The 9,804-nt window shown below is 36.3% G+C and overlaps 1 pseudogene; it reads left to right on the top strand.

Annotated features, from left to right (window-relative positions):
* The window catches only part of LOC102833747, a 96,484-nt pseudogene extending 87,007 nt beyond the window's left edge, over positions 1-9,477 (top strand).
* The last annotated feature ends 327 nt before the right edge of the window (positions 9,478-9,804 follow it).

Below are 9,804 nucleotides of genomic sequence, written 5' to 3'. Positions count from 1 at the left end.
GTTGGAATTGACTAGTGGCAGTGGGAAGCTCTCTTAGTAGACAGAACTTGGGAGATAAATGGAATACATATACATATGGACACACACAATTTCTTGGTGTAAAAGTTATTATAAAAACATTATTACTGTTATTAAGTGACATTCTGACTCATAGCTACCCTGTAAAGGGTTTCCAAAGAGTAGCTGGTGGGTTTCAACCACCTATCTTGTTATTAGCAGTCCAGCCATTATTCTGCAATACCAAACCAGAGCTACACAGTGTTATTGTTGTTGTTATTAGTATGAGGATGGAGAAGAAAGAGAATGAGCACTATGAGCTCTTCAATATTTTATCCATCAATTTGTTCTTGTTGTTACATGCCATGGTCAGTTCCAAATCATAGAGACCTGTATAATGTAGCTGTTGGTGAGTCTGAACAACCCACCTTGTGGTAAGTAGCCCAATGCTTATTCTACAGCATCGCACCAGTGCTCCACATTATATACTCTCATTCAGAAAGAATTATGATAATTTTTCCTCTTCTATTTGTGCACTGAGAACCCTGTTGTGGCACTGTAGGAAAAGAATTGGACTGGTTACTTCAAGGTTAGCAGTTTAAATCCCCCAGATTTTCTTGGGAACACTATACAGGGTGACTTTTGGTTGAAACTTGCTTCATTGGACCTTACCACCACCATTTTGGTGGTTAAGTATTGAAGGGCTCCTAGTGTTCATTCTCTATCTTCTCTATCCTCACCCTGATATTAGTTGTTTTGTTTTTCCATATCTAATCAGTTGTTATTTTTTTCTCTTAGAAAAACAAAATGAAGACTTAAAAAAGAAATAGCAGAAGGGAGGTGCAGTGGGTGTGCTTGTTTGGGTATGTGTGTGAGAGAGGAAAAATGATGGGGAGTGGAAAGGGACCAATGAAAAAGACATAGATCTTTCTAGTGAATCCATTGCAGTCTGGCAATGTGTTGTATATATTATGATAAGGGTAAATATGTGAACATCTATTTACTTGCATACATTACTCCTTCTAACCAAAATATTTGTTAGTCCATAACAAGTTGTTATTGTTGTTAGTGCCTTTGAGTCACTTCTGATTCTTAGTGACCTTATGTACAAAAGAAGGACACACTATTTGTGCCTGTGCTCTCCTCACAACTGTTGCTGTGTTTAAGAATATTGTGGCACCCACTGTGTCTCAATCCATCTTGTTGGGCCTCTTCCTCTTTTTTGCTGACTTTACACTTTTCCAAGCATGGTGCCCTTCTCAAGGGACTGGCCCCTCCTGATAATATGTCAAACATAGAAGAGAGGAAGTGTCACCATCCTTGCTTCTAAGGAGCATTTGGCTGTAGTCCTTCCAAGACAGATTTGTTTGTTCATCTGGAAGTCTATGGTACTTTTAATATTATTCCCCAACACCATAATTCAAATGCATCAATTATCCTATGTTCTTCGTTATTCATTGTGCAGTTTTCACATGCATGTGAGATAATTGAAAATAGTATGACTTGGGTCAAGCACATCTCAGTCTTCAAAATGACATCTTTGCTCTTTAATATTTTAAAGAGGTTCATTGAAGTAGAAATTTCCAGTGCAATACATCCTTTGATTTCTTGACTACTACTCCCATGAGCATTGATTGTGGAGCTAGGTAAAATGAAACCCTTGAGAGCTTCAATCTCTTCTCTGTTCATGTGCAATTGAGTTGGTTCTGAATCGTAGCACTCTATCTAGGATTTCCGAAAGTGTACATTTTTATGGAAACAGAAAGTCTCATCTTTCTCCCACTTCTTTGTTTATCATTGTTATTTATTGATCTGATTGTGAGGATTTTACTTTCTTTACATTGAGTTATAATCCATACTAAAGACTATATTATTTGTTCTTCACGAGTAAGTGTTTCAAGTTCCCTTTGCTTTCAGGAAGGTTGTGTCATCTGCATATCTCAGGTTGTTAAGGAGCCTTTCCTCCAATCCTGATGTGGTATTCTTTTTCATATCACCACTTGTTCAGGTTACTTGCTTAACATGTAGACTGAATAAGTATAGTGAAAGAAACCAACCCTAAAGCATACCTTTTCTTATTTTGAAACATGCAGTATCCCCTTATACAATGCAAAGGACTTCTCTTGGGCTAGGTACAGGCTCCTTCTGGAATTACATTCTTTGCAACATTATCCAGAGTTTGTTATGATCTGCACAGTTAAATGGCTTTGCATATTCAATAACACACAAATGAACATCTTTCTGGCATTCTCTCCTTTCAGCCAAGATCCATCTGATGTCAGCAATGACAGCCCTTATTCCAAGGCTTCTTCTGGATTTAGACTGAATTTTTGGCAGCTCTCTATCATTGTACTGCTTTAACCATTTTTTAATTATCTTCAGCAAAATTGTAGTTTCTAATGATATTAATAATTTTGTTCAATATTTTCCACATTCTACTGTATTACCTTTATTTGAAATGAGTACAGATATGGATCTCTTTCAGTCATTTGTGCATATAGTAGTTTTTCAACTAAATAGTTTTGATTTCAAGAACAATAGAAGTAAAATTTCCAATGCTATTTTTTCCCAAAATGTTATAATCATTAAATGATTATTTCAAAATAGAAGTGGCCATGTGCTTAGAAGGAGTCTTGGTGTAACACTGGTTTAATGCACTGAACTGTGAAGTCGGTTGTTCAAGCTCACCAATTGCTCCTCCGAAACCCTACACAGGGTCGCTATGGATCAGAACAGAATCAATGGCACTTACCAAAAACAACAATGTGTTTAGAGGAGTTCTTGTGTGGGATAACACACTGGACTGCAAAATTTGAACCACAAGATCAGCAATTAAAATTCACCAGTGCTCCTAAGAAACCCTCTACAGGGTCACTATGAGTTGGAACCAACTCTAAGGTACTTAACAGCAACAACAACAAATGTGATTATCAACAGAAATATTAGAGGTTAATGAGAGATTACTTAGCTTAACTGTTGTACATCTATATGTTGTAATCTTGTTATTCAATTTATTCCCATACTTCACTCCCTCTCTTTCATCAAGTTTCCTTGCAAAGAATAGTTTCCACAAAGATGAATAAAAAATTATCCGCCCTCCAATTATATTAAAATGCCCATCCATATCCTTGGCTGATGACAATATTGAGTATGCATATGAAGTGATTCTGTAGAACAGATGAATGAAAGTGGATTATGTAGCAAATCAGTTGCAAATCAGTCATGATTCTACCTCTGAAATAGTCCACAGCAAACTTGGGTTTAAAAAAAGTTTAAGCAAGATAAGTACTGAAACAACTCATGGAAGAGCATAAACAGAAGCATTTGAGCATCACAAACAAAATTTAGATTGATACTTGAAGGAAGGTAATAGTTTAAAAAAAAAAAAAATGTTACTGCTAACAAGACATAGATTCATCACTATGAGCCTGAGAGTAAATAGCAGAGTATGTAATGGAAGCATCCTCAATCGCCGACCAAGAAAAAGTTTAAAAGTCAACAATCAGCTGGAAAATTGATGCTTATGGTTTTCTGGGATTCTCAAGGGCCATTAGTGGAACACTATCAGGGAAAAGGTTCAGAAATCAATAGTGATCTTTACAGTGAGATGTTCACTAAAGAGCTAAAGACTAAAAGGGATTAAATACAGAGAACTGCTATCCAAGGGCATTGTGATCTTGCATGACAATGAACGTCTGCACACTTCTGCTCACACTGTTGACACCCTATAGTCCAGATCTTTCTCCATCAGAATTTTACCTGTTTGGTACCCTAAAGGCAGTCCTTCGAGGAAGAAGATTCTCCTCTGATACAGAAATTATGACAATGGTTCATTCATGACTAGAAATGCAGCTTAAAACATTTTCTGATAAGGACTACAAAAGCTTGCTGACAGATGGACAATGTGTTACTTGAAAAGCAAGAAGATTATGTCAAAAATTGTGTATGTGTCTTTTTTAAAAGTTGATTAAAACAAATTCTACAGCCAGAGTATGGATAATTTTTTACTCATCTCTGTACATAGGACGTATACTCAGATACTTCCCTTTCCCAAGCCTCTACTTCCCCTCTGCTTTATTTCTTAACATATGCTCATCTGAAATGTTACATAACTAAGCAGTTATATTTATCATGTCTCATTAGAAGTAGGTTTTACAGAAAACAGTAGCTTTTATTTTTTTATTTGTATGCTTTATTACCTATGTCTGAAATAGTTCCAGACAAATCATAGATGAAAAATAAATATTTGTTGAATGAGGAGTAAAAAACAAATACTGTGGTAAGTTGGAGAAAGAAACTTTCCAAGACTCTTCAACTGCTCCAGGGACCTCTGCTCCAAACTGATCTATAACTTCTGAGCCATTGCTCTCTGGATTCTGCCTTCATCTTCTCAGTCATCTTGTTTGCATCTTAATAATGAATACATACACAACTATGCTTTTCTGTGAGAAGTGTGTTCCCTTAAGCCATTATCAGAAAATAAAACATTTTAATTCATATGGATGCACATTCCCATTTCTGGTCATCCTTATGTCTACATCTGGCTGGTTAAATACTTGTGTTCATTGATCTCTTCAATGTTTTTTAAATTCTAACAATGAGCTATCTAAAGTTAAGGTTCTACTAACATTGTTTACGCTGTATCTAAATTCTTCTTTTGATTTAGGCAAGTGGCTCTTAGGTGTTCTTAACAATATACTAATAAAATATGTGCGCTTTAATAGCCATATGTTGCAACTCCTTAAACTTCATCTATGGTATCTGGCTGTGATGTTTTCATCATATTTACTCCACCCTTTGTAATATCTTCTAGTGCATGAAGGAAGAATTCTGAGGCATCAAGGTGATACCTATTCCAACAACCGCTTTCTCCACAGATAATCGCTATGGTAGTCACGAGTGATTGCCTCATTTAGGAATTTCTTTTTAATTTTTATTATTTTTTAATATAGTAGAGGAAAAGGCAGTTCCTTCTCCATTGTTGAGAGTGAGTACTCTCTAGTGAGTACACACATCTTTGGGTGTGGTAGAGCCAGAAGAATGGCCAGTATCCATGCTGAAGAAAAACTGTCTTCTAGGTTATTGTTGTTAGTATTATATAACTTTAGCTATTTTGACTCATAGCAACCCTGTATAGGGTTTCCAAGGAGTAGTTGGTGTGTTTGACCTACTGGTCTGGTGGTGTTGGTGGTGTGCTGTGGAGTCGGTTCCAACTCATAGAGACCCTATATAGGGTTTCCAAGGCTGTAAATCTTTATGGAAGCAGAAAGCCTCATCTTTCTCCTGAAGAACTGCTGGCAGTTATGAACTGCTGATTGTGAGGTTAGCAGTCTGAGTTGTAACCACTATGCTGTTATTCCACAACACAGTACTAGAACCCGGTCTTCTAGGTTAGAAATTATGATTAGAAATCATCTGAATATCTGAATTTAACTGAATAAAACACTCACACATACAGACTGGCGTCTGCTTGAATTATTCACCCTGTATTTCAAGTTTGGCTGAGGTACTTGTAGATCATCCCACAACAATTACATAGAAGAAGAAATATCACTTTCTCACTTTTCTAGATGAATATGTTCACATGATCACCTCTCTTCTCAAACTCACAAATCTCTTCCCTCTCTGCACTCTCAGTTAAAACATTGCTTCTTGCTCCCATTACCAAATACAACACCAAGTGTCAAATCAAACAACTACCCTTCCATGAAAGCCTCTTCTATTTGATCTACAGTATTTGAATCTCACTGTGTGATGCTTCAGGATAAGCACTGGACTGCGAACCACAAAGTTAGCCATTCAAACCTACCAGCTGCTCCTTGAAAATCCTCTACAGGATTGTTGTAAGTCAGAACAGACTCCATGGCACTTTAACAATAATAACAACAATATTGAATATTACTCATTGAAGTTACTCAAATTTTTATCAGAAGCCACAAAATGAAAGTATATAACTATGTTGTTGTTGTTGCTAAGTGTCATCAAGTCAGTATAGACTCATAGTGACCCTATATAGGGTTTCTGAGAAGTGGCTGATAATTTTGAACCTCCAACTCAGTTCAAACTGACCTTAAGGTTGAGTGCTTATCTTAAATATGTTGTTGTTGTTGTTAAGTGTCGTTGAATCAATTCCAACCATAGTGACCCTGTATAGGGTTTCTGAGGAGTGGCTGGTGAGTTTGAACCCCTGACCTTGCCGTTCAAATCAACCTTGCAGTCGAGTGCTTATCATACAGCACCACACCAGGATTCCATCCTCCATACAGAAAAATAAAAAGAAATCCATAATCAGAACATTTTGTGTAGATAAGATTATGTGACATAAAAACTGTCCCAAACTCCCTTGAATTCTTAGCCTATTTAAATTGCTTGGATTCTTCAAATTCCCACATTATACTTACGTGTTGTATGTTGTGGCTAGATAGTAGAATATACTTTTTCTACCTCTCTCTTCCAGATTCACTAGTTTTGTTGTTGTTGTTTTAATATATTACTGCTTCCTAAAATTTATATATAGGCTTAGAAGGCATTTTGAATGAGAATCAAAACTTTCACACTGATCCAAGTTACAAGGAGCTTTAAGAAACCGTTTTTTTTTTCCCCATGACTTTATTGTTTTGTTTTTTGTTTTCCCTTGAAACAAATTCTGGTCCCCTGAACACTCTATAAGTATTTCCTATTCAGATTTTTAAGTCATGAAGATAGTGTGTAGTCCAAAATAAATTTTTAAAAAGATGAGACAAGTTTTACTGACTTGAAAGACAATGCATATTCATGGTAGAGTACTCTAAGAAAACTAAATATAGTCTCATTTTACAACCCAGGAAACAAAGCTGAAAGAAAAATTTCCCTTAAAATCTCAGATCTTTATTCATCTCAAGAATTTCTCATTATTTAAGGAGCACAGAAAAAAAGAAAAAAGCAACAGAGTCAAAAAAGGAAGGCAGTCATCTTAAAAGAATAAATGTTTTTGAAAAACAATGGTTGGAAGAAAAAATAATAATAAGGGCACCCAGGCGACAAATAAAACAACGAAGCTCCACATGTTACTATTAGCAAAGGATATAAAGGGAAGTATGTCAAAGATTAAATGTGAGAGTTGAAATTCTTAATAACTACTTTATCCCTGTCTGTGACAATTATAATAGGAACAGGATAATCAGAGCACTAAGAATTAATGGGGAAAATATGTAACTGGGTAAAATTTGAATCAGGCTTAGTTTTTAAGACCATAGAAGAAATTATGAATTTGAATTTGGGTGTTACAGAAGAATACTGTAAGTACCATGGACTGCCAGAAGAATAAACAAATCTTTGTTAGAAGATTTGCTTCTTCTAAGAATGCTCCTTAGAATCCAGAATGACGAGACTTCATCTCTCATATTTTGGTCATATTATCAGGAGGGACCAATACAAGTTGGTAAAGTGAAGGGTCAACAAAAAAAACCAGGAAGCCCCAACTAGATGAATTGGCACAGTGGCAGCAGCAATGAGTTCAAGCAAATGAACAATTGTGAGGATGGTACTGGACTGAGCAGTATTTCATGCTGTTGTGCAGAAAGTTGCTATGAGTTGGAATCTACTCCATGGCACCTAACAACAACAACATCTAGTGACTGGGAAAGTTTTCAAATCAGCAGACTACATGATAATCAATATAGAATAAAAGTTTTAATGTAAAGTTTGTAATAGAAACCCTAGAAAACCTTCTGTCTAAGTGTAGTTTACTTTTTGAACTTTTTTTCTGTTTCAATCAAAAAATCCTATATTGACAAAAATATAATAAAAAAATACAACCTGTAACTACTCACCTACCTTCAGATTTGTTCGCACCCCCCATAATAAATCCACTTTCTATGCTTCACATAAAAATTATTGATAGTTTCGTGGGTATATTTCCAGACTTCTTTCCGACTCTTAAATATATACCACAAATATCCACATATATTAGATATAAATCTCCATCTTCAAATTCAGTTTAATAATAAAAAAGTAACTTATTTTCTACAAACCCCAAATCCAAATCCATTGCAATCATACAACAATTGTCTTTTCTTTCAGTCCTCTCTCAGCTCCTGGAATATTTTCACAAGGAGGAATCAGGAAATCCTGATTTACTCTTTAACATGAGTGCCCTTGGAATACTGGCTTTTATTTCAAACTGTCTACATATATGAATAAAAACACTCATAAACATAGAAGTTCCTAGACTCTGTCTAGAGGAAAGATGACAGAATAACATTAAATAATGTAAATAACAAACTCACCAAATGATATATCAAATCATTCCATTTACATATATAAGTATGAATATATATGCTAATATGACTACTGTTATATCTATTACTCTTTACTTGCTTTTATTTTCTTTTCCATTACAATATACTTAGGAAACTTAATGCTCCTAGCTCATTCTGTTGAATAGTGGCATGGCTTTTCATGTTATAACTGTATTCTAACATGAGGGGAAGACAACACAATCAAATTATGATTCACAGAGGGCAGTTGATTGAGGGTTTCTGTACAAAAGTGTGTAAAATGTGTAGGGATGCCAGAAAAGACAATACAGAAGCTTCAATATAGTAAGCCCTCTAAATCCAAATAAGGAGGAAAGGTAGTGGTTACCAAAACACAAGGAACCTCAGATGAGAAAGAAACAAAGGAATATACAACTGTAACTTACTCTCCTTCCTCCATAGGCTTTCCAATCAGGACTTCTGATTGATCAAGCTCAATCAGAATTCTGACTACAAGGAAGCTCATTGATATTCATTTAATCAATACAAATCATTCTCTCAAAATAGAAAGAATGGATGAAAAGGAAAAAAGAAATAGAAGAGAATAGGGTTGCTTGGTTTGTTAGTGGGGAGTCGACACCTGCATACTAACACCCCTGTGCAGCAGCATACGCTGCATAGAGGTGGCTATTGTGGCAGCTGTAGTGGACTCCGACGCAGCAGTGGTTAGCAGCTAGCAGAAAAGGTCGAGTCCATGTGTTCGCGTTAGTTTGAATTGAAGTCTTAAAACTGCAGATGATTTGTACTTTGAGACAAGAGAGGCAGGGATCTTAGCCACCTTCCCAAGGCAGTACTCAGCATTATGTAAGAATGGTTTTGTGGTTCTCAAAAACTGGCCTTTAAGATCATCTAAATGTCTACTTCCAAGACTGGCAAGCATGGCTACACAAAAGTCCGCTTAGCTGGCATTTACATCTTTACTGGGAAGAAATGTGAAGCTATCTACCCTTCAACTCATAATATGTATGTTCCCAACATCAGAAGGCATGACTTCCAGCTCATTGGCATCTGGATGGGTACCTATTACTGCTTCAGGACAGTGGGGAGGTACGGGAGGAGCTTTGTCTTCCTGTGAGAGACATTGGCAAAGAGACTGAGCAGAAGTATGACTGTGGAGATCACAGTACTGTCTGCCATGACAGAGAAGACAGTTGTTGCAATCAAGACCATGGAAAATAGCTGATCCCTAGGGTGGACCTAGGACATCTATCACCACTCGTCTGTCAGTTTGTTGAACTATGGTGGCTTGTGTGTTGCTGTGATTTTGGAAGCTATGTTACGAGCATTTTAAATACCAGCTGGGTCACCCACTGTGTACAGATTTCAGATGAGCTTCCAGATGAAGACAGACTAGAAAGAAAAAGAGAAGAGCTACTTCTGTATACTTAGTCTCTGAAAACATTATGAATAGAAGTGAACACTGTCAGATGTAATGTCAGAAAATGAGACCCTCAGGTTGGAAGACATTCAAAATGCTAATGGGGAAGAGCTGCCTCCTAAAATGGACTTG

This window comes from Chrysochloris asiatica, unplaced genomic scaffold (assembly GCF_000296735.1).
Source record: "Chrysochloris asiatica unplaced genomic scaffold, ChrAsi1.0 scaffold00285, whole genome shotgun sequence".
Classification (NCBI taxonomy): domain Eukaryota; kingdom Metazoa; phylum Chordata; class Mammalia; order Afrosoricida; family Chrysochloridae; genus Chrysochloris; species Chrysochloris asiatica.
This window is presented reverse-complemented; position numbering and strand designations above follow the sequence as displayed.